The 26,192-nt window shown below is 47.7% G+C and overlaps 1 protein-coding gene and 1 long non-coding RNA gene across 4 annotated transcripts in view; one reads left to right on the top strand and one right to left on the bottom strand.

The window, feature by feature from the left end:
• The window catches only part of LOC142571428 (protein FAM117B-like), a 218,886-nt gene that overhangs the window by 7,497 nt on the left and 185,197 nt on the right, over positions 1–26,192 (top strand). The window contains exon 1 of one of the 3 annotated variants that reach the window (XM_075679772.1): positions 23,573–23,954. The exons of the other annotated variants lie outside the window; for them this stretch is intronic. The gene's annotated coding sequence lies outside the window, so the exon portion shown is untranslated. Of the gene's footprint in view, positions 1–23,572; positions 23,955–26,192 lie in introns of those variants that run through there. 3 annotated transcript variants of the gene reach the window in all.
• LOC142571430 (uncharacterized) overlaps positions 1–26,192 on the bottom strand; it is a 59,957-nt gene that overhangs the window by 29,976 nt on the left and 3,789 nt on the right. The gene's annotated exons all lie outside the window — the stretch shown is intronic.

Genomic DNA, 26,192 nt, shown 5'->3' with positions numbered 1-26,192 from the left:
AAACACACGCGGTTTGGCGTGTGTAGACGCATGAACAAAGAGCACGCATCGGCTACAACTGCAGGGTCTCCTTGCCGGCGTTGTCGCCTTGTGCCGCGGAGCACTGCGGCCTCCTCACGGCGGGGGCGGTGCGTGTGTCCGCTTCGCGCTTTAAACGCGCGTGGCCCCGTGTCGCAGAAAATCCGATGTCGACGTCCGACGTCGGGTTTCCTGTGAGCGAAAATATATATTCCATGCGGCACTGAAGTTCTTCTTCTATCGCTAAAGTTGCGCATACTTTGTCTTACATTCGTTACAAAGTTATTATTCGGAATTTTTAGAATGACAGCCCACAAACAAATGTCATGAAACAAAACACCGACAGCGCATGCCTGTAATGTTAAATCAATTTTCAGACTGAAATATTAAACGTGCGAAGCAAAAGTCATGAGCCATTCCACTCTGTGAATGTGGGTGACCAGGGAAGCTGTGTAGGACATGACGAAGACGGGACACAGAATTTTGAACAAAGGCACGAACACATTTACTGTCTTGACCGGTGGTCATCGTGACGAAAGGTACGCGCGCGCATTAATTGTTATACATCCGCGTTCATTCGTCTTACACATTCGTGTGAAACTCAGCTTGCAATCTTTACGCACAAATTGCATCTATTTATTTATTTATTTATCACAATACCCACAGCGCCCCTAGGCATTACAGCGGGGGTAGGGGGGGAGAAGGAAACAAAGAACCAATAAATAAAGCAGTCAAAACAATTATTATTATTTACAATTATTTACAAATACTGCTATCTCATTTTAGAGACATAGCAGAGGTGGGTTACATAACTTATGAATAAAGCATGTCAACCAACGTGGTTAGGCAGTTCTTTCTGAAATTGATTAGTCGGAAATGAACGCAGAGAACCATCTAAGTTATTCCATAATTCAACAGTGTGTGGAAAAAAAGAAAACTTGTAGCAATCTATTTTTGGAACGAAGGGATCTATGTTTAATGGGTGAGTACGTCGGGTTACTCGCGCAGTAGGTGTGGTTAGCGAGATAGGCGCTTCAATGTTAGATGATCCGTGAACGATTTTGTGCAGCAGGATTAGGCGGTCACACGTGCGACGAAACGACAATTGGTCCAGTAATAAAGCGTGTGCATGGGATGACGGTGAAATCAAATACCCGTACATAATACATAATACATACATAATACATATACCCGGAATGCTTTCATACTCGTACCATACACACAAAAACACTATCTTACTTCAGTGGGCGTATACAGTTTGAAAATACATCATTTGATAGAATCATTGCGACATCGGATGGTAGCTTGTTCCATTGGCTTATGGTTCTGGGGAAAAATGACATTTTAAACGCTTCAGTTTTGCAGGCTATTTCTTTAACCTTATTTTCATGGTCCAGCCTTTGAGAAACGTAATCAGGCTTGGAAAAATATTTCCCGGGATTTATACCTGTTCGAGAGTGGAATATGTTATGAAAGAGTTTCAGTCTGAGATATTTCCTGCGTTGCTGCAGTGGCTCCCAACTGAGGCTTTCTTTTGCTCTTGAAACACTGAAATTCCTAGGGTAACTTGAATAAACAAAACGAACGGCTATGCTTTGAATTCTTTCTGAACTGTTCACGTCACGTGCCGTCCGCGGATCCCACACCAGCACACGCATAATCCAGAACAGATCGGACATTTGATTTGTACAACGATACCTTTGTCTCCAGTGGCAACATTTTTGCACATCTGCGCAGGAAACCTAGAATGCGGCATGCTTTACTTGTGATATGATCGATGTGACGGCTCCAAGAAAGAACAGGTGTGAAATAAACGCAGAGATGTTTTTGCTCCTGAACCGATATCATCATGGTTGAATTTAAAGAGTAACAGAAGTCATGAGGGGTTCTTTTCCTCGAGAAACGCATATGAACGGTTTTTTTCATGTTAATGTGCATGTGCCACTTGTTGCACCACTCATTTACCTTGTACAGGTCGTTTTGTAAAACGTTGCAGTCATGGGTAGTATGAATAGTCCTGTACAAAACACAATCATCGGCAAATAGCCTGATTTGCGATGAAATACTGGAGCAAATATCATTTATATAGATAAGAAATAAAAGTTGTCCTATGACTGATCCTTGGGGCACTCCAGAGGACACATCAACTTCACGGGATGTTTTGCCATTAAGCACAACTTTTTGTTTTCTTAAATTTAAGTATTCTTTTATCCAGTTAACAACCGAACTGTTTATATTATATATTACTAATTTTTCTATAAGTAAAGAGTGAGGGACAACCATCGAACGCCTTCTTAAAATCTAAAAACAAACAGTCAACAGAAAAACCCCTATCCAGAGCTCCTGCTAAATCATGCGTGAGCTCAAGCAACTGTGTTGTACAGGAAAATCTACTGCGAAATCCATGCTGCTGGGGGCTGAGCAAAGAGTGCACGTTCATGTGGCTCATAACATTACTGTAAAGCATATGCTCAAGTATCTTACATGCAACGCTAGTAAGCGAGATAGGCCGGTAATTCAAAACTCTACTTCGCGGTCCACCTTTATGCACAGGGACGACATTGGCAAGTTTCCAGTCATCTGGTAAAGATATTTCTAGTAAAGATTTAGTAAAGATTACACGCAGATATTTGGACACCTCCCGTGGGCACAAAGAAAGCAGTGCTGGTGACAAAGCATCAGGCCCAGTTGCTTTAGACGCATTCAATGTTCTGAGAGCTGCCTCTATTCCTCGTTGGTCGATCACGATACCGTCCATGGGCTCACCCACCACTTGGGTGGATCGCGCCACAGTGTTTTGAGTGTCAACACGAGCAGCATACACAGAACTGAAAAACGAGATAAAGCACTCGGCTTTTTCAATGTCGTTGTGGATGGTAGCACCGTCGCTATCAAGAGCAGGTATTGATAATACATCTTTACTGTTCATTTTAAAGAATTGCCACAGTTCATTCGGTCTTTTCTGTATACGCAGGTGGAACGTGCTAAAGTATTTATATTTGGCTGTCTGCGTAGCTACCTTCATCTCTTCAGTTTTGTTTTTGAGTTTATCTTTAAGCTTCAACGAAGGGTTTTTCTTATAAGCAGCGTAAACGTGAGCTCTCTGCCTGGCCTTGCGTTTCACCTGTCGAGAACACCACGGCTTACTTTTGCTGCGCCGCGCCGTCATAACCCATGATGGGACATATCTTTCACGCATCTCGAGCAACTTGTTCTTAAATACTTCCCATAATTCTTCCATATTCATGAATTCAGCCTGTGTCTCAAATACATCATAGTAGGAATCTAGAGCCAGGGTCATTTCACTGACACGTGATTTTGATAGCTATAGATATGCCGTGGACCACTGTTAGCAGCTCTCACATACTGCAAATTCATATCGCACAATACAGCTTGGTGGTCGCTTATGCTCGGCAGCACTACTGTAGAACGCACCGCCTCTGGCGTGTTAGTGAAAAATAAATCAAACATTTTTTGCTCGTGTGGGCTCTAGAACTAGTTGTGTTAGCTCGAAGAGGCGACATATCTTCAACATTTCTTTACTTGACTGGCTGCAAGCGCTGGAACTGGGATCTGCCAGAGACCAATTGATTTCTGGAAGATTAAAATCACCGCCTATAGCTAGATAATCGGTGCTCACTGTCTCCATTGCGGCGGTAAGCTCACCTAGAATATTAACTTTGCTTCCTGGTGGGCGATAGAACGAACATACCGATAATGACCTGCCGTTCTTCAATCTAATCTACCCACAACATTTCACTTTGACTGCATTCAATATCAATTTCCCGGGAGCACATTGTCGCATCCACCAAAATAAAAACGCCGCCCCCGAAACGATTTCGGTCCTTACGGTAATAAACAAAGCCCCTGGTAAATACTTCATTATCCTCAACGTCAGCATCGAGCCAGGATTCAGATCCAAGAACGACAGTTGGTCTAGACATATCAACGAGGCTAGAAAATTCATCACCTTTATTTCTTATGCTTCTGCAATTCACAATAAGAAAAGAAAGCACCGACCCATCCGCTTTCAGTTCCTGCCAGTCTGCTTGTACAACTTGGTCCAGGGATTCATTATAGACGTATTTTACCTTATTTATGTAAAGAGTAGTGAACTTGAGGTTTACTTTGCCAGTATTCACTTGATTCGCCTTGGCATAATCCCACAATCGTTTCCGCTTTTTGCGCACGCTCTCAGAAAAGTCCTCTGAAATACTAATGTCTGAGCCCTTTAATTTCCTCGCGCTTGATAACACTGCCTGTTTTTCCTTAAACGAAAGAAACTTGACCATTATTGGCCGCTTTTTATTAGGATTATGCCTTTCAAGACGATGTGCTCTCTCTATTGATACGTTTTCACATTGAAGCTTCGACTGACAAATTTCTAAGATGCATTCCTCAGCCTTTTCATACGTTTCCTGTTCATCATCTTTCACACCATAAAAAATTAAATTACACCTCCTACTGCGGTTTTCAAGGTCATCAACCTTATCTACAAGCGCCTTTAGCTCAGCTTGCTGCACTTCGCAAATCTGTTTGCATCCCTTTACGACGCTGTGCAGTTTAGTAAGCGTTGTTTCTAATTTAGTCATACCTTCGTTGAGGTCCGATATGGCAGAGTTACTTTCGGCTTGGTGTTTTTCAAGAGCACCAAGTTTTTCCTTAATTTCCTTTTGTCCGTCTAAAAGACGGTTAAGAACTGTATCGTCAGGGCCAGGGTTCATCTCGACGTCACCACATACAAGTAACAACAAAAAGTAAAATGCGAAGCGGCGTAGCAACTTGAACCGATAGCGCCTACAAAACACAGGTCGAAAGCGACAGGCATGAGCTCTCACACTCGCAGAAAGCACTGGGGGTGGTACCGGCAGAATGACAATAGAATAAGCATCGCACGTTGCATTCTGACTGACCTGCACAAAGAAGAGCATTTGCGTGAGCGGCGCAGCCATAGCCGTGTCGGTACCACGCCCCGGAGGCAGACTGATGTTCCGCTGTATTAGTAGGCTGTCTAGGCGGTGAGCGACGTTCCAAGGTTCGTTGACTGGTATCGGACAAAGTCCAAGAGTAGCGGTGGTGACCGTTCCGTGCATCGTATTCTCTCGACCGTTCGTCATTTGCAGATAGCGTTTTCTTTTTTTTTAAACTTCGCTAAAGCATTTGATAAGGCGTGTCATAAAGTTCTACATTATAAACTTAGTCAGCGAACTTTGACGCTAACATCCTGAAGTGGATTGAATGCTCCCTATCTAATCGCTCTCAATTTCTAACTGCAAACAGCCACTATAGCTTCCCACTTCGAAGCCTAACTTCCGGTGTACCTCAAGGTTCAGTACTCGGACCTCTTTTGTTTCTCATTTATATTAAAGACTTCCCTTCCTCATTATCATCTAACATTCACTTATTTGCTGATGATTGTGTTATATTTCGTGAAATAACTAATGCAGGGGATGCCAACCACCTTCAGTCTGATCTAATTAGTGTAGCTAACTGATGCAAACATTGGCTAATGGAACTAAACGTTTGCAAATGTAATGTGATGCGTGTATCCCGAATAACAGCATGCATACCTATGCTACCTCAATAATATTCCCTTGGAATTAGTTTATTCTTATAAATACCTAGGTGCGCATATATCTGTTAATTTATCTTAAAATGTTCATACCGACTACGTAATTAGCAGTGCTAACCGCATGCTTGCCTACCTACCCCGTAACTTTTCAACTGCCCCTTTATCCCTAAAAATGCGTCTTTATACTACCCTTATAAGTCCGAAATTTGAATATGCATGCACTGTTGGGGTCCTGCCATTGGCAAAGTAATTAATTAATTAGAACTCGTGCAAACTAATTCAGTTTGTTTTATCTTACCTACTACAACAGAGCCGCAAGTGTGTCTGCCATGAAAACCAACCTTGCACTTATCCCACTTTCTTCTCGTCATAAAATCGCACGTTTCGTTCTGTTTCATAAATTATGCCATCATTCAACACTGCAGCGATTTCATTTTTGAGCCACAATACGTATCACCTCGAATCGACCACCGTTATAAAGTTGGTCTTGAATCATCTCACACTAAAACTTTGTTGCAGTCATTTTTTCTGCGGTCATCCACAGAATGGAAGCATCGTCCTGTTGAAGTCGTGTCCATTTACGATAACCAAAGATTTCGAGCAGCTATTGCTAATGTTGAAGGTGAAAAATTCAGCGCGAAACCCAGGACAGCCCGCAAAGAAGAGACGAGACAGGCACAACGCCACTGCTTGAGTCGTCTCTGTGGGTTGACTTGGGTTTCGCGCTGAATTTTTCACCTTCAAAATGCCGTGTACCAACTAGCCCCAACCGAAGCTTTATTGAAGCTTTATCTAATATTGTGTAATTAAAGCGTTCTTTTGTTGTTGTTGTTTACTGTATGGTTGTAACCGAAGTGCTTTTGTATTTACCGCTTTGCTATCTTAGTTTGCCACCAATTTATCATGATGTTGTTAACCCTATCGCTAAAGCTGTATAGTCGGAAGCCTTTGTACTTAAACGTTCTAGCTGCTTATATTTGTTTCTTTTCTCATTTGCTGTAACCCACTATCCTCTCTAATGCCTCTGGCCCTGATGGTAATAATAAATAAATGAATGAATAAATAAATAAATAAATAAATAAATAAATAAATAAATATTCATTCGTGTTTTCATTTCGCTATACCGAGGGTGTCAGTGTGGGCTTGTTGGTAGCGCGGTATAGAGCGAATAAAAGACAGGGCGAAGGAAGACGCACAGGGACACACACACAACAGTTTAGCACTGTGTTTGTGTGTCATCTTTTGTCCTGTCTTTAATCGCGCTACCGCAAGCCTGTTCAAGTTTCATTTCGCGCTATATCGAGGCAAGGAATTTGAGACCGAAATGGCCTGCGCGATGCGAGGGGCTCCGCTGCAGAAAACGGCCGCACCGGCCGGTCGCGCTGTTCTGGCCATCGCTGCCTCGTGCGGGAAAAAACGACGGCACAGGCCGGCACGCTCTGCATGCGCTGTGTCACAAGGCTCTTTGTTCTAACATGATGCGGAAAGGACGACTAGAGAAATATTTGCACATACGTCCGCACTTTGTTCTAGGGCGCACGTTGCTCTAGAGGCAAGTGAAGGCAGATAAGGCGTAGTAAACAAAGCCGCAAGAACGTCTGAAGCCACAAGTACGAAGATAAGACACGTCCATGTACTAACCATAATTCCCACGGTAGCACCAGAGTTCCCACTAGTCATTTTTGCTTGAAAACTGCGTAAGACTGCAGCGTTTGCTCACGACGGATCTGTGGTGGGTTGTCTTCAAAAATACCGGTAAACCAGGTTCCCTCCTGCGGCTTAAGAAATTGAAGCTGTTGAAAGGTTCTCCAGCCTCCTTGGTGCTCGTGGCCGATCGCGAAAGGTGCGTTCAGTAGTCGATAAAAAATATCGAGGGAAGCGTTCCGACGCGTTCGTAAGCATCCACGAGCGTTTCAGTCGTCTCGAAGCGCGAGCCCTCGGGACAACAGAACCGGGGAGGTCAGGATTGTTCGTGCTTTCCATGTCTGCATCTCTAAGCGCTATGTAATATTAGTGAGGCGACTTGGCACGTGCTTATATAACAGATGCAACAGCGCAACATAAACGAGGGCATAAAACACCGTGTGTACGTCATGGTGGTTCTTGTTGTGTACACGTTCTATCAAGTTTTGGAATAAGGCGCGTAGAACGAAAGGTATGTTATTAACGCGATAGCGTTAAGGAGCTCGTGTCGCAGAAAAGCCGGTGTCGTCGGCGTCGGTGTCCGCGGCGTTGGCCGTGAGCGATAAATCACGGCAGGCACTTCATAAATAAAAAGCAACTTCCAAGATGGGCTGGGTGGGAATCGAACCAGGGTCTCCGGAGTGTGAGACGGAGACGTTACCACTGAGCCACGAGTTCGATGCTTCAAAGCGGTACAAAAGCGCCTCTAGTGAACGCGGTGTCGCCTTAGAAACGAGCTGTTTCTAAGGCTCCGGCGTGCGTCGCTTGCTCAGGCGCACATTTCGTTGTCGCGCCGAACGCTGCGTTGCTCGACGCTCACCGCGTCCAATGCGGGGCGCGTAGTCGCTGCGCCGTAGCCCATTGTCTTGCACCCCTTGGCGGGTCGACGGGAACGCTGTCGTGTTCCACTCTTGAAGGCGAAGCTTAAGTGTCCTCCAATTTATTTTGTGTGCGATTACTTCATTGCACAGAGCAACTTCATTTCTCATCGCGCATCTTTATATTCCTTGGCTGCCGCGGGTCGACGGCGCTGTTCGCCGTTCACTGTGGAGCGTTGAAACTACTCCGCATTGTTCGCGGGCGTTTCGGGTGCACTCGTCGTTTCCGGGAGAGCCCAGTCCGCCTCGGTCTGGTTTCGTTTCTCTCGGCCGTTTTCCCGAGTTCACCGAACGTGCTCTTCGACGGTAAGTCGGATCAGTGAGGTTCAACAACGCCGATAACGAACGAGAGAACAAGAAGAAAGCAAACATTGTGTTGTAGTCTTGCAGGCTGGGCTGCTTTTATCGACCACTGCACCAAGATCACTTACGCGCGTGGTGTAATGCTGACGGGAAATGCGGCCCTGGTCTGAGGACACACACATTCTCCCACGAAAATTTACGGGACGTCGCTTTGACCGCCAATGTGTATTTCTGCTATGTTTAGGCGAGGCGCTTCTAATTTAATGGACCATGCACTGTGTCGGTTGCAAAGACTTCTACATCTTGAAAGTTTGAATTCGGGCTCTGTGCCTGGGGCTTCGCGGAGGTCCAGTGTTTTCGCAAATCCTGTGTCTCCTAAACCCTTGTGTTCGACTGTACATTTACATATAGGGTTCAGTGACTCTTTTCTGGTTTACCTATATCCGACTTTAGTGACTCCTCTGAAAAAAAAAAAAGATGCGTTAAAAAAAGAAAAATTCGAGGACACCTAAGCACTTATGAGTTGTGAATGCGAACGCATTGATGTCCAATTGAACGCCGCTGCGCGGCCCTTCGAGTTATGAACTCCTCACGGTCCAGCGAGCGCGTTGCCGCCGCCGTTGTTGAGACTCTTGGCGCGTTTTAGCGTTAAGAGCCCCGTGTCGCAGAAAACACAGCGTCGGCGTTCGGCGTCGGGCGTCGCTTCGACAAAAGATATTTCAAACCAAATTCCGAACCACGCATACCCAACCACTCTTCTATCACCAATGTCGCTCATAGCTTGTATTTCATTCCTTACAAAGTTATTCTTCGGAATTTTGAAAACGGCAGCCCACAAATGCTGTACGTCCTCTCACTTGGAGGGTGACCAATGTCGCATCTTATGGCAACCTTTACAATGGTTGAGATTTTTCCTATTCCACTTTTTTTTTATGTCCATAAGTTTTCATCACTCATAGTACCTTTGCAGCCCGCATAGAACTGACGCCTGCGAATTCAACACATTCAGGCTTCAGAATTTCCATTCAGGCCTCATTCAAAAGCTTAATAACAGTTGTCAGAAATCAAGAAATAAAATTGCAAAGCAGCATGCTGGAAATTTCGCAGCTTCGCAAGGAGAGCAGCTGTCGCCGTTCTGCAAAACAGCAGTTGATAAAGTGTTTTGATCGGCCGAATCCATCGCGTAAGGCTGCAATTCATGACAACACTTACTCCGTTAACGTTTGAAGCTATGTAGCGCTGGTATCTTCGTGCGTTTCTGATAGCTTTTGTTTTCTTCTCTTTAAAGGGACGCCAACGATGACTAGCAACTTAATCTCTATTAGTGTCTCTATCTTGACGTATAAGCTAGAATGGATGCGAAAATGTTGGATGGGTGGCGACGCAGCATTGAACTTTCCCGCAGCTCGCCGCATACACGTCGTGCATTTCGATAGTGTCTACAATGGGGGGTTTGTCTGGTCTTCTGCAGAAGGTCTGCACATTCTAAAGGGACGAGGGACTCAACCTGGCACGCTTGGAAACATTTACAGTTAAAAACGACCAGAATAGGAGAAAATACTTTGAAATTCGCGACTTGACACCGATGTTAATGTGCACCGCTGAGGATCCACCTCGCGAAACTACGGGGGACGTTCCGAAAGTTTTTTTTTCTTTTTCTAAAGAGAAGATGGTACACCAGGTGAAACAAACAATCGCCATCAGAATCCACGCCTGTTGCTGATTCAACACCGGAAGGAGTTTAAGCGGAGGAGGGATGACGCATGCGCAGAGCTCCGAAGAGTAGCGGCAGACCGGCGTGCCCGAGGTTATTCGAGTACAAATCACGATGGCAGACAGACGTGTGATGACAACGCGGTCGCCAATAGAAGTGTGTGATGTTATCCGGTATGAATGGTCACTTGTTCCCTGCACTGAAAGCCGCACTCTCCGGACGTCTCCTCTAAAACAATGCTGAGGTGGAGCAGGCTGCGCGACAGCTCCTTGCATCGCAGGGCACCGAGTTTTACCAGAGCGGTTTCTTCAAACTGACTGCATGCTACGACAAATGTCTCAATGTCGGTGGCGACTACGTGGGAGAATAGTGCAAGTGCTATAGTTTATGATGCTATGGGGATCTTTTTTTTTTTTTTGCAACGAGGTTTTTGTGCAAAAATAAGTGACGAAGCTTACTCTCGGAACGTCCCTCGTATAAACAAACAGAAAAAGAATTTTGATTTTCATTTTTTTTTTCTAGATAAACGAAACTAGACCTCTTAATGAAATGAGCAAATCTAAACTTATTTAACGTTTGCCTTTATAGTATATAGTGTTTGGAAAAGCAGTGCGATATGGAAAAAAAGAAAGATTTCGAAAGTTAACGTCGGTACTTCTGCTACTAGTATAAATAATAACAATATGGGTACCGCGATGCAAAGCAGCTGAATTTTAGCTTTACACGTTGCGTCTCAAGTGGAGTTCGTCACAGAAGAGTCGAGCGCATGCAACTTGGACGATCGCTCTGCACACGTCGCGCTGCATATCTATTGCATCTCGATTCCTTAGCGTCCCGGAGGCTCCGTTATCGCCAGCGCATGCCATAGCGAGAAGCGGTGTGGGAGCGTCCCACATGCTGTTTCTCACACTCGTCCGGTGCCGTGGAATGGCTCGCACCGGGAGAGCGACACCTCTGGCAGTTTCCGACTCTTTCTTTTTCACGTATTCTTTGCATTGTTCCCACTGCAGCGAGCTTACAGCGCATACAGCGAGCTCGTGTGTCTGCGCTTCGAGCGCTGCGGAACAATCGGCGAATCACTCCGAATGTCCCGACGCGCGTGGCGGTGTGTATGCAAATTTCCATTTATAGGATGTGTACGGCTCGAGAGCTTCTGGAGAGGCGAATCACGCGCACTCATCTTCACAGTTCCCTCTCAAGGTTATTCGTTTAAACGACGCCGTCCCTGGAGCGTGTATACTGCTAGGAAAAGACCGCCCGCTGTCGCGTGAGGTCGCCGCTGCCTGTCCGTGCGTGCGTGCGCGCTTAGCCGAGTCGAAATGAGTTTTCAAGAGTGCGCAGGAAGGAGCTGCAGCTGTTGGTTACGCGCGTACTCCAGCACGCGTGTGCAAGTGAAAGTGCATATATGAGCACCCGCTCCGTTTATCACGCGCTTAAAATTCGTTCCGCAAATATGCCGCGAATACGCTTGTGCGCAGCGCATCGTTTTCCAGAAGAATTTGCCTCGCGCACTCTGCAGGGACGGCTGTGTTTCCAGCGAAGCCGCCTGGTGCCCCTCCAACAGCGACGCACTGGCCTCCGATCAGTCTGTCCATAGCGCGAGCGGTCCGTGCAAGCGAACCTCGATTGAAAGCGAGGAAACAATTTTTCGGAGAAGGGTGTCGGCCTTCTAGGTCCCTCTCGGTATTACACTTATGCACTGTAGTTGAATTCGCATGCTTGTCGCCGCTGCTGCTTCTAGTCGCATGCGCGTGTATATTGTTCGATCACGCGATGCGTTCTGGCCGTGGTCTTTGAGGACGCTGGTAGCATACATACAGTCTTCCAGACACCACAGGCCGAACCACACTATCGCAGCAAATAGGACAAGCACTACATATATTTAGGAGTCTAGAGGGAAAGCGACCACTTAGGCACATTGCCGCTTCTCCAACCTCCTGCAATTAGTTCCTGCTGAGTGACCACCTGAGGCTGTATGTGCCATTACACGGGTTAATTTTGTCAAATTGGCGCAGATTACTAACGGAGGCCTAGCTCGCACGTTCTTGTCGTATACCGCGTCGGTGGCAGTTCTTCGCGGTAAATAAATAAAACAAAAAACTATGGGGGCACCTAAGCAACCTTTACGGTGTGTAAATGCGAGAGCTGTACTTGTCTCTCTGCAGTGCTGCTGCGCCGAACGTGCGTCCTGACCGAAGTATACTGCGAGCATATGGACGCGCCGCAGCGCTGCAGAGAGAGCCGAAAGCAAATTCCTGTGCGCGTCCGTTCGAGACCGAATTTGGCGCCATGTGTGTGTACGCGCACATCCGCGAGTCCCGTTTTCTCTCGAGTCTGCGCCGAAGCACGCAGCCCCCGAGCTGGACGGCTCGGAGTCCGCGTGCGTCGCTGAGCGTCGTACGCGATCGAGTGTATTCCGTGATCTGTCTCTCGTCATCCGGCATCATCCAAATCTCCGTGAGGCGAAGTATGTCGTCTCTGTTGACGTTTGCGTCGTGGGCCACGTCGTCCACGTGTTTCAGTAGAGAACGCACGTTGATGCATGCGACGAGGGGTGCTGCCCGATCACTAATGCGCTTGCATAGTGTACAGTATCGCCCGCCCGGCAGAGCCCAACCACGTGCACAGCCTGGAAGCTGTTCATCACCGTCGCCGGCTGCAACGGTGGTGAGCGCGCTCGGCTACGGAGTCGTAGCACTGGCGGCGGGCCAGAGGATCGAATCCTCACCGTAGCCACTTCCTGTTTGAAGTTAGACGAAGGTAACGTGATTCGTGTGCCTACTTTCTGGTGACGGCGGCAGTCGCACAAAGAGGAAAGTAATGCTCTGCCAGTAAAAACACGTCGACCTGTTGTGGCCGGCGGTACCCCGGTGTTTAAAACGGCAATCGCTGAGAAAAGGCCAGTGCTAATGAATTTAAAATTTCGAAATACTCTTTATGTATGTTTTCTACTCAGAACTAACGAAGCGTTGTGTCTACTACGGCTGTCGAGGCGGCCCGCACCGATGTCACCGACAAAAGGATGAACTCGCCGAGAGCAGGAGGACGTTGTTGGCTGCAGGCGCATCTAGCTTTGCAAGACAGCGTTTTGTGTTGACTTCGACTTTTTTCCCACATCCTAGAATCTTCATTTCTAAATTTCGACTTCCGAGTTCCCTTCGACCTGATTTGTTTTTCTTAACCACTCGATTCGTGGCCACTGTGGGTAGCACACCGGCAGTTGTTCCGCCCGATCGCCTCCTTTCGGGAAAGTCCGTGCCCCGTTCAGAAGCGCAGCGCATGACGGGTCGAAAAGACGACGCCCACGGCGAGACGGAACGGAACACAAGCCTCGCGCAGGCGCTCACGGCGAATCTTCACAGACGCCGAGTCACTCGAGGTGTCGGGGCACCTCACTCCGGAAACGCCCTCGCGGAGAGCACCGCGTCGTTCACAGCTGGCGTGTGGAGCGTCTAGGCGCACCGGAGTGCTTCAGCCAAAAATTTGCGCTCGGTATAACGAGTCCCCCCCCCCGGCACTCCAACAAATATAGTGTTCAGCATCACCGAGGCAGTAGTTCAGAGCGCTATGTGGCTCTGAATTTTCCCTGCTGTATACATTGGTTTGGTTTCGCGAATGAGTATTAGAACGTCGGCTGGTCCATATACAAACGACGCTTAATTTACGGAAGTGCCGTGGCTGTGCGGCCACTGTATAAACTACGCGGTAATGTCAAGGATAGTAGGGTAATCAGAAGTGGGGCACTTTCCGTTGCCTTTTTTTGGCTCCGTCGAGGGGCGAAATAAAAGCTGGGAGAAACAAACAAACGATGGAGTGGCGGACGCTGCAGCCGCGCTGGCTCCCATTTTCTCCGGTCGTGCGTTTCTCTTTCCATGCGTGCCTCGTTTCTTTCGTAATTAGCGCCGGGGCACAGAATAAGCGGAACGTGTATATATATATATATATATATATATATATATATATATAGATATATATATTTATATATATATACGGTCGCGCACAGTCGTGCACGCGAGAGAGAACTGCTAACGAGGCTCGCGTAATTGGGCGCTTGTTTTGCTTCGGAATAGGGCAAGCCGCTTCGCCACTATATATCTGCCCGTATATGTACGCGATGGTTCCGGAAACGTCACGCCTTCGTTTCCTTTCTTGGATTGAGCACACAGTGATTTCTCCCGCGAGGTTCGAGTCCCACACCTGAATGCGGAATCGATGATGATGCGCTCGGCTCTTGCGTACCATTTCGCGCAAGGAGGCTCGAACTCCGCGGTCGGTACCCGGAGACCCCGAAAGGGCTGTGAAAATCGCTCCGTCGGCGGCTCGTGAGCGAGGCGGAGAAGCACGAGGCTCTGGTTGGACGTGCGCGCAGCATCCAGAAAACAAGTCTTCCGCGTGATCGTGCACAGGGGTCGACGGGCGCCTGAGCCAACGTTTCGACGAATTAGGTCACAACGAAAGCAACCCCCCCTCCCCCCTCCCGGTCGTTGAAACGTTGGCTCCAAGGCCGAGGCTTCCCTTATTCCGGTCGAGTTTGCTATACAAACACCCGCGAGAGAAGCGGGTTTGTCGTGGGAAGACACTTTGTACGAAGCGCTTTTCCTCGTGTCGCGTCCCACAGAACCAGACACGTTGAAACTTTTGACAGAAATAATGCGCCTGTTTGCGTTGCAATGTTGCCTCTGCGGTGTCGTCACCGCTGTCGTCCCGCGCCCTCAGCACCGCGTGGAATCGGACGCCGATGTGTTCTCCGACACGCGCGTCGTTGATGTCTGCGCCGCCTCCTGTATACGTGCTCGAGGTGCAAAGCGCCAGCGTCAGTGCGCCTGTGTACCTTTACAGAAGGCGCTTTTGCCCGCCTTTTGCACGCGTGTGCTCGTGTAAACCATTAAGCTGACGCCTTTCGTCCCAATGATATATGTCGTTATGCGAGCGCGACACTTATAAGGGACGAAAAGCGGAAGACGACAAACTGAAAGACATCGTGCGTACCCAGCAAAAAGCGCGCGTAACGTCGTCGCCTCCGCGTAAACTCCGTAATCAAAGCATCCCGGCGTCTTTTCATATTTTACCTTCACTTTCACTCCGTGCCCTAAAGCGGCGCCATAAAGCGACACGTTAAGCGAAGCTGTACCTATATTAAGTGGAGCTACTGCATTGTAAAACAACCATTCGTTCCGTGAGAGGATGCCTGCTAGCCAGAAAAGGCTCAAGAATCAACTGCCGTGACATCACGGATTTTAACTGGCAGAGTCATGCACGGATCTAATTAATTCTCTATTGCTAATTATGAGTAAAAACGACCACATTGCATTTGAAACGAACCTGAGACTCGAGATAGCGAGTTTCGATCACTCTTCCCGCTCCAAAACGGCCCGAATGCGAGGGAGGTTCTTTGCGATCCGTCAACTTGTTGTAATCTCAGCGCGAAATTTTGAAAGATAGCTTGGCCTTAATTTCCTTTTAGAAATAGAGAATTTCCCGTGAAATAATGAAGATACAGCTTTGAAAGAATAACTTCGTCTGAAGTGATTTAGCGCAGCTCTTTTAGTGACATTTGAACAACAGTGTCTTGTAGTGCCGTCGTTTGCTGCGGGCGGCGGCTTTCAGCCTCGTTGCAGTCGACCTGCTGTAAACACTCGTGAACAAGAAAATACGGACCACGGGAACGCGTGCTGCTGCTGCTGCTGCTCCTCCTCCTCCTTCTCCTGTTGTTGATGATGATGATGGTTTAATGGCATCCCCTTTGAAACAGGCGGTGACAAATAGTCACCTTGACTGCTTGAATTAATCAGGTATGCTATACGTGTTTTTCCTTGTAGCATTTGTTTATACATCTCCTTAATATTTTTTTCCTTTCAAAATCCTACCTTTTACCGTTAACTATGACTGTAAGAAATCCAGTCGTATGAATCTTCCCTGTATTTTTTTTTTCCACCTCTAAATGTTTCTTACTCATCTCGACTGCTCACCGGTTGACGCTTCCGTCCACTTTAAACCCAAGCGCTTCTGGGTGGTGCGCGTCATACCTGCGGTTCTCACTGGGTGAATCCCTTCGCATTCCATTGGGATGCGCTGAGTGGCCTTCGGATTTTTGCTGCAGCATACACATGCCTCACCTTGTTGCGAATATTCGCTCCGGTATGTTTTTGTCCTTAGGCAACCGGCTCGAGCCTCATATAGTAAGGCACTGCCCTTTGTGTTATCGTACAGATTTTTGTAAATCTCTGCGGTCCTTTTTTGTTTCCATTCTTTGCATCCAATTAACTGTCTCTAATTCTCGCACTTTACTTCTGATGGCTCTTAGTTGCCTGTTTGCATATTCGTTTACCCTGTGCTTGGTTGCCGACTTCCTCGATGTCTTCCTCCATTATGTGTCCACGCTTTTCAAGTACAGATGCTTGTGCCCTTTAGCTGCCCATTTATTTCCGTCTATGTTCCCGAGTCTTTCTTCAAAACTAATTTTGCTTCTCTGACTTCAATCAAAGAAGGCCTAACCCATGTCGCCCTGCACTGCGTCATTTGTAGTTAACTTTGGCTAAATCTTTGGCTAACTCGCAACCCCGACAAGGTATTCGGCTTTAAGCATGAGAACGGCGTTTGCCACTGCAATTGCCAAACTGCATCGACGCGCCATCTTCCGGCGCGCTACCTGCCGCCGAGACCAGCGCGCGAGCGGCGACGCGTCCCATCGTCCCATTATGCCTGCCGGCAGGTCGCGTTGCCTTTGCGTATTTAAGGATCGAGATGCGCTGCTCGTCGACTAAACGGACAGCCGCCGCCTGTGCCACTCACTTTGCGCCGGCAAATCTGTGCCTCTGTTTCACTGAGCGATTGCGGTGGAGCCAAGGCTCGCGCGTCAATCGGGCATCGCATTTCTTCGGTTATTGCGTAGCCTGCTGTCTTCTCTCGCGCCTGTTTATGACTCGCTCGTTATGCTTCACGACGGTGAAGGCATACAAAGCGTATTAACGAATCCACAAGAACACCTGAATCCACAAGCACGAAGCTCGGGCAAATCCATGTACTTCCCATCATTCCCGTGGCGGCTCGACGAGTGCAGCGCCACAGTTCCCTCTTACTGTAGGAAACCCTATGGCAGCAGCACGTCGTCAGCAAGCATTGGAAGCCGTGCACCGACGCCGGCTTCCGGCTGCGTGCTTGCGGCGACGGCCTGGTCATACAGCCGTTTCGGGGCTCCGACACGGGCTCCGTGTCGCTGTAAAAAAAAGAGTTGATTTGAGTGAACTGTGCTCCGTCTCGCGGGCAGAGCCGAGGTACGGGCACACAGGTGCTTGCGCAAGGTGTGTGCATAATTCGCATGTCTGCTCGTGCGCCACAATTGTGTGTAGGGTTACGAAGGACGGACGCTGCGGGCCCATCGGATGCTACGGGCGTCGGTAGCAGGCGAGGAAACACGGACGAATACATTTTGGTGTGTTCTCCTTCCTCATTGGCCGAAGCACCGATTGCCTCCAGAGATCTTCTGATGCAGCATAGTACGGCGCCGTGTGCCTTTTTATGAAGCTTCCGTGCTACACCGTTGGCTACACTGTAAAACACCGTCCTATGTCGTGGCTACGACTACGAATTTTCTGGAAAAATATGCTGAACTTGGGTGCTAGCAGAAACTAACTATTTGAGAAAGCGCTAAAGAATTATTGCTGTTGAAAGAGTAACGATGTTTATGCAAAAAAATTATAATGCACGATTTTTTTGCATTCTTATTGAGCCAACTAAACGAGGCAAGCTTATAAAGGTGTTCACCTATGACGTCACGTGAAAGAACGATGCCACTCGAATATTCTAAAGATTTGTCATTGTACCTTGTTCTGCACTTGAGCTTAATGTGATTTACCCCCAACCGACATTTGCTTCTTCGGGAAATCAAAAACTTCATATCTTCAAGATCTTCTTACGTCGAGGTCAACAGTGGTGGCAGCGAATGCTGCACAGTGAAGTGCTGGCGGACCAACTCAGGGCTGTCCAGAGGGCCCGTGTGCTGGCAGAGGGGCTCGGCCTCTCTCTAACGACGTGGGAGCGGCCCGCATCAGTCCCAGACTGATCCCTCAGGACCTAAATAAAGTTCTTCATACCATACCATACCATACCATACCATACCATACCAGAAAATAATTGTTTTCGTGAAGAATAATACAATAGCCATCTCGATCAATTTTTCCGAGAGAATCGGCGATGGTCGCTTTTTGATGTCTGGGACGTTTCGCGTGGAAGCCCTGTCGCATTTGGTTTCGCATTTTTTTCGCCTTTCGTCACTGGCTCGCACGTGACTCGATCGCACGTCTCCACGCTGCCGTTATTGCTGGGATCGGCACATTTCGCGATAAGGAGGACGTAATAAATAAACAATAAATAAATAAATAAATAAATGGAACGTTACAAAATGCGGGCACAGCTGGTGATCATTCGGGAATTTCGGGATACATTCTTGCAGTGATGGCAGGAAACGTGGAGGAAGCTCAGGAGGCGAGTCCTTGGCTTGCACAGCGTTGCCTTCGCTGGGCGTGCGTCACTTCACGGCAGATATTGCACGCGCGCACACGTCGCTGCCGCCACCGCCTTCACTTCGCCGTTTTTGGCCGCTCGCCCAGCTCTGAAAAGTTTCGCGAATCGAATCAATTTGCATGCTGTCACAGCGTGCAGGCCGGGAGCTGCGTGCGATTCGCGCGTCAGCGAGCAGAAAGCAAACGAACAACAACAACAACAACAACAACAACAACAAAAAAGGCTCCGAAATGCGGGGCCCGCCTCGCGCGGTTATCTTCCAGCCTCTTTCCGTGCCGTCTTACCAAAATATTGATTGCAATGCACGCTGAGCGAACTTAATCTGAATATGTGGAAGAGAGGCGCCAGGGTGGACGCGGTGATTATGCGAGGAGCACCGGCTCGAATACCAATTCTGCCGGACAGCGTCCGCTCTGAGTTTCGGACTTTGGGTGGTTGCGGCTGGCGTTTTCGTCAGAGCGCTCGTGTACTGCGCAGCATCGTGGGAGCTAAAGCCTGTATTAGTCGATCGGAGGAGCGGATAGACAGGTGAATGGACCGACGGACAAGAAGGTGTGTGAGTCGGTCGGTCGGTCGGTCGGTCGGAATTAATCTGGAGACCCCCTTCCGGCGTGCCTCACAATCAAATAATCACATAGTGGTATCGGCACGTAAAACTACCGAATTTAACTTTAATTAAATATAGATTTTTCCAAGAAAGACGGTGGTGATGTCACAGCAGTTCAGTTTCAGTATTACGTTTTGTCGGTTATTAAATGACGAGATCGTGGGAAAGTTTGCCCCCGGAGGGCCGGCTATCCAAATAATTTAAATAAACTCGGACAACTAAGGAATGCACTTATGTAACCTTACAGTGCCCAGCCTGGTTTCATATGACATCAGAGAAAAAGAAAAATGCTGTTACCTTTTTCCCGTACCAAATATGGATTCAGCAGGTTATCATTTCTTGTACGAAGCTTGCTCAATAAAATTGCGAGAGAGAGCACTGATATAGAAAAACATTTCTAAGAGCGCGCTAAAACATTATGTAATCGAACACTTTCTTTTAAAAACCAGTAAACATGCATAACGTTTTCTAGAACAGTGTATTATGACTGACTGCCGGAACTTATTTTTTTTTTGTTCATTTTGTCTTCGCAATTGTATGTTGATTTGTAGGTACATTTATTGATGTTTTATTGTACGGCTCGTGTAGTTCTAATTTCTTTTTTTTTTTGTATGCGCAAAATCATCACCTTGTATTACTTATAATACATCAACTTGTATTTACATATAAGGTAACACTGATTACGAAATTAACTAATCTGTTTTGTTATTCATGTTAGGACATCAGTGTATCTTCATTATATGTGATTGTATACTATTAGAATAATTTTATTTTTGGTCTATAATTATACAAATGGCTTACCAAAGATTTTATAACATGGCCCATAACAGATAATTTTGTACGGGGAGGGGGTACGGTGTAAAATTATTGTATTGTTTTATATCTGGTACATGGAGGTAACGCTGTTAATAGCGTATATATGTTGTAATGCATAGGTACTATGAGTGTATCTCCTTATTTTCATTTTCTATGCTTTCTTCGGGTTGTCTCATTTTTTTCCTTCTCCGTCTTATTTCTTCATTGTATAAAATTACGCAAAAGTGACACACACACACGCGCGCGCGACACACACACACACACGCACATGCACGCACGCACGCACGCACACGCACGCACGCTATACATGTCACTATGCATGAAATATACAAAAGAGCTTCGCACCCAACGAAGAATAAAGTATATGATTACAAATACTGTACGTGTAATGCATTAACGGTATTCGTTCCATCAAATAAAGCAGAAACGATTGGTCTAACTTCGCACGAGCGTGGGCAAAATCAGATTATGAACACATTTACGATCGATCGTATTTCAGTGAGACTGCCCTACTATCTGAATCCGAGCTAGTTGGGAGCAACATTTTTGAAGGCAACAGAGCAAAGCAGCCTGTCTTTGTTACTCGCTTGTCCCCTCCAGAGATATTGCATAAGGTCACTATCTATTAGGAAGTCTCGCAATTTGTGATCTAATCATTTGTACCTGTCTGTTTACTGCGAAAAGGAACAACACGCATCAGCCATGACACCAACGTTTCCTTACCACACATTTAACAATAATAATAAAATGTTAGCATCGATGAACTGACCTTGGGAAAAGTGCGTAAGGGGACCGCACTCTTGAGAATATGCTTCGCAACGCAGTGAAAATGACGGAGAACTTTCCACGAAGCTCTGTTCCCCAACTCCGAGTTGCCATTTCAGCAGTCACTTAGCGTACGCTAAAGAGCATGGAGGCAGAAGCTCGAGCGCTCCCGACACATTCATTACATTACGTGACATTTTCTTTCAAATGCGTTCTTGTCCTTATACATTTCTCCCACCAAAGGTCGTGGGCTAGAGTGCACTAATTAACTCTGTCTTAATTAATCGTGCCTTCATTAACGTCGCCGTAATAAACACTAAATGTCGCGGGTTCGACTGCCACCAAAGATAGTGGGTTCGAATGCCTTAACTATATCTTAATTATGTACGCCTTAATTAACATTGTATTAATTAACCAACTGCACAGATTGCGTTGATGCTTCTTTGCCTCGGCTTTACGCTTTCTTATAAGTTGATGGCCTAATTCGCCGTAATTAACAGCACAGGTCGTGGGTTCGGCTCCCTATGAATTTCGGTGCCGTGAATTTTGCTACCATAAGGCCTGAGGTCGGCTTTTTCGACCCACGAGCCATCTAAGGCTTTCGTCCTAAAGTAATAAGACAAAATCGTTCCCTTCCGGCCTGCACATTCTCGCTGCAGCGAACGCTTCAAGCGCGCGGATGCGCCAGAGGGAACGCGTCCATTCGTCGGCGTCTCCGTCGCGGCAGCTGGACGCTCTCGATCGTCGGGGAAAGCCACGGAAGTCGGCGGGAAGTATCCCCGACCGCGTGACGCACTCGCTCGCACGGGCGCCCGCTGTTTTAGCTGCAGTGTAGTCGCGGTTAGGTTTGGCGGCTTGGCTCGCTTGCTTGGCTGCGTTGCGTTCCACGTGTCGCACTGCATGGCTGGCTCCTTTGTTGCGCGCTCGTGTTTGGGCCGCTGCTCTCGTCTTGGCCGCCTGTTCTCCTCCTTCCTTGTTTCCGTCACGCCTCCCGAGTGACGGTGCGTTTTTGTGGACGCCCTGTGACTAAAAGCGTGGCAGTCGTCGACGTGCGCGACAGCCTCGCTGGGGTCGCGCAGTCGGGTGACGCCTGCTGCGCACACACGTTTCGCGAGCCGACGCAACAACGAGCCCATCTGCTAGCTACTCGCGACGAGCTGCCGGTTATGCGCGCGGGAGAGGCCTCGATCAATTTGCGGGGTTTAGCGTTCGCCGCAGGAGAGACGCCGTACAGCGGGGGGTAGTGTAATCTCCTTCGTCTAAGCGCGGGAGCGTCTCCTTGCTTAGCAGGATTAAGGGCGCGATCGAACGCGCCATCGCTAGCTCGGCAGCGCAATGCAGGTTGTCCCATCTAAATGTAACCACTGTTTTAAATTTACTGACTGTGCTATATAAACTTGTGGTGTTGAGAGTCGCGCGGCCTAGTCTGCAGATTTTTTTTTTCGTTCTGCAAAGTCAAATAACTGGTATAACTCATTAGCTAACTTTTTCAGTGTTGGCTTCACCAATGAAGCGCCGACACGAAAGTTGTATATCAGATTTAAAAATGGCCCACTAAAGTGTTTGCAACTATACTCCGTTCCATACATAGCAGTCGACCCTGTGGAGGCTAGAGAGACGACTTGCAGTGGCTTCGCTCGCACTTTGATACAGTTCGATGTTTTCTGACCCCACTTGCGCGCAACTGTTGTTTGTATAGGCACAGTATTGAAGGAAACAAGTTCTAATCCTTAGAAGCGAACGTACTGTGATATACGGCTGCTAACGCCTTGTTCTTTTCGCTTTCCTTTTATTTGCAACCAGTCGCGAGGAGCCTCGCGTGCATGCTCACGCGAGCGAACGCTGCTGACGCGCAGCGACGCGCGGACGGAGCGCGCGGAGTGACGACGTCTCTTCACCGAACTTCTTGCGCAGCTTCCCCAGCGTTGACTGCTATGTATGGAACGGAGTGTACCATTGATGAAGCTTCTTGTACTTGCCTTTAAAGAAAGCCCGCCAAATACAAAAACACGCACGTGCTATAGCGTCAGCACTTCGGCGCTCTCAGACGACCGACCGAGAAACGAAATCCGCTTGTCTCTGCAGCGCTGTCCGGGACGGGCTTGGCGTTTGCGGTGGCCGCAAGATATGCGCCAGCAACTGGCGTTCGTAAGATGTGATCGCGAACGAGTACAAGAACATGAAAATTTCAATTTCGTTCCCGATTAAACAGTTCTGCGATCAGCGTTTACCCAAGCCCGAGCTCTTTCTTTTTTTTCTTCTTTTCTTGCTCGTTCTGGCTTCATTCCACGAGTGGAGCGAATGACATGTTTATGCCACGTCGCGATAGCGAGTGGTAGTGATGAAGGCGTGTCGCGCTTCGACGTGACGTAAAACGTGAGCTGTCTAGCGCTGCGGATATATACATATGACAGCGCTTTATATATACATATATATATATATATATATATATATATATATATATATATATATATATATATATATATATATATATACATATATATATATATATATATACATATATACATACACACACATGCATGAACGCTCCGTTGTGTACAATCGCCGGCACGGAGGCCGCAGGTGCGTGTGGAGAGAGCGTATATACGGTCCGCGCGCAAGCAGTGCAGCAGCGCGTTCGCCCGCAGCATTGTGCGCGAAGGCGTGAAGATTGCAAGGACAATCGAGAGATGCGCTCTTTCTGTTGCGTGCGCTTTTGCCGCCGGCCTCGTGACTGACGCATGCTCAGTCGGGCTGACGCATTTGGCGCCGCATAGCGCAGCGTGCGGCCGGCCACTTCGCTCCGACGCTTCGTCATTGCGCAACGGTGACGGTGCTTGTCTGCGCTCTTTTACGGCGGTTCCAACAGAGTCGCCACCGGCTGCCGAAATGGTCGCATTAGCGAAGAGGAAGCACGTCGCTCCACTTGGCCGGGCTCGCGAGCTTCGTACGTGCCTGCACGTGCCCCCCAGTCGCCGTTGCCCCACTGTGTGCACACTTAGGGAAGCCTCCCGTGCAAAACAGTGGCGGCGCGCCAGCTTGTGTGAACACGCACTGTGCGTCGTGGCTGTCTGAGTGAGTGAACGCACTTCCTTTTTGCGCACTGTTGCACGTGCTCTAGGAGGGTCAAAGTGAAATATAAAAAAAAAAAAACTGTGCGTGATGTGTGGGAGGCCGGTAGTATTCGAGGCATCGGTCAGGTAGTATATATATATATATATATATATATATATATATATATATATATATATATATATATATATATACACGCACATTTTGCACCTGACGGTAGTCTGTTGCGTACCACCGTCAATTGCACTTTGCTTCTCGCAGAGGCAGGACGTTTGTCGAATGAGCTCCTGAACAACACTTTGGAATTCGCTGTGCATCTACGATTAAGTCACCACTCGATTTTTGTTTCTTTGTCGTCGTCCGTCCTAACTTTATCACGCAAAGTATTCTCTATAAACCGCGTCCTGCATTCTAGTCCCTTACAAACGTTTAGTTTGCTTATCCAAATGTGTAGCCTAGAGGCATCTATAGAATGTCATGACAGTCTGTAGGCTTATGTTCTAAAGCTATCAATCAACCAGTGTCTGTACATAATGTGTACGTTGTAAGACTAACGTAAAGCTCTTTAGGGAAGCAACGCAGTCTATAAGGCGTCTGCAGAGTCTCATAATTACCGTGATGATCGAGGCTAATATATTGTCACGTTGTAGTGACGATGAAGAAAACAGTCGCAGAATTGTAAATGACGAATCTAACTTTTTATTGGGAGAACCTGTGCCCACAAAAGCAAGTTACACTCAAAGCACAACGATCGCGGCAAACATTGTCGGCGATCGTCGAAGTCTGATTTGCTGGTCAAGTGCGTCGGCTTTTATACGTGAGCCATCGAATGTTCCAGAATAATCGCTGGCGTCCGCCTGTCTTCTAGAAAGTACTAAACAATTCGCGTCACGCATACAGTCATATTCAGAAGGTTCGATGGCAACAGACAACGCGTAGAAACATCGATAGCATTCGAGAAACTTCCGGTACATGCGGGCCCGTCCTGCAGTGAGCAGTAACGTTTAAACTTCCTTAGCCGGTGAAAAAGCGCTCACCCGAGAAAGATAAACAAGTGTCACTATAGCCAGAACAAGGTGCGGGGAAATTGTATTGCAGTGTGCCATTGAATGTGATATATTTTCGCTCTTCAATATCTATAGATTATTGGCTTGCTTCCAGGACGTAGATGTGCAAAAATAGGCATACTGTGCGGGAACGGTTGTAAAAAAATTTGGAGGGCGCTTAAGTTTCGCCTTTAAGAGTGGAACGCGATAGCGTCCAAAGACTCCTTACGGATTTTCATGCTTCCCGGCAACTGCAGCGTATGTAACCGTAACGATTACCGGGAAACTCTGGCTGCGTACTCTGTGCACGAAGGCGAGCTTTCTGGTAGAAACGCGGCCTCTTGCGTTGGTCGATCTCGTGTTATTGTTTCGCACTTTTAATATTTCACTTTGAGAAGAGCTCAGAACCGACGCGCATGTGCTGTCGGTCCTTATTTTTTTCATTACATTTGTTTGTGGGCTGCCGTTCTCAAAATTCCGAGCAATAACTTTGTAACGAATGAAAGACAAAGTATGAGCAACTTTGGTGTTAGAGAAGTGGTTGGGTATGCGTCGTTTGGAATTTGTTTCGAAAATCTTTTTTTTTGTCGTGGCGACGTCCGACGCCGGACTTTCTGCGACACGGGTTCCTTAACGCTATTGCGTTAAAATGAGTAGCACCGTCGAGGCGAGGTTCTTCGGCAGTGTCGAACCACTGAACGCGCAGCGTATGCAGTGTGTACGCGGAAACGCTGGCTGCGCAAATATTTCCGCCGTAATAACAGTAGTATGTATCCGCACACCACTTGTTTCGAACGGGCGCATCCTGTACACGTAGCTGCGCATGAGGACTGGACTCAGTTACGTGCACGTTTGTTTTCCTCGTACGGCTGTGCGGGAGAAACCGGCTGCTGCTTTTAATAGCCCGCGCATATAGCATACATACAGCGGCGCGGGCGGGCCAGCCACGTGCATGCGCCTTTGGCTCTTGCGATATATTACATACGCCACGGCGTCGTAAACCTCTTTATCCTTCTTTTCCGTCTTCGCGGCCGTCGCAAAAAGAAAGAAAGAGATAAAAAACAAAACACGTCTCTTCTGTCGCGGGACGGCGCTTCGTCGTGTGTCCGGCGCGTTGGCCCACAACTCTCGTTTATGCACCGCCGGCCGGATGCTGCTGGCAGCGAACGCCAACGGACGTCGAAGCGAGGCGGGC

This window comes from Dermacentor variabilis, chromosome 2 (genome assembly GCF_050947875.1).
Source record: "Dermacentor variabilis isolate Ectoservices chromosome 2, ASM5094787v1, whole genome shotgun sequence".
Classification (NCBI taxonomy): domain Eukaryota; kingdom Metazoa; phylum Arthropoda; class Arachnida; order Ixodida; family Ixodidae; genus Dermacentor; species Dermacentor variabilis.
This window is presented reverse-complemented; position numbering and strand designations above follow the sequence as displayed.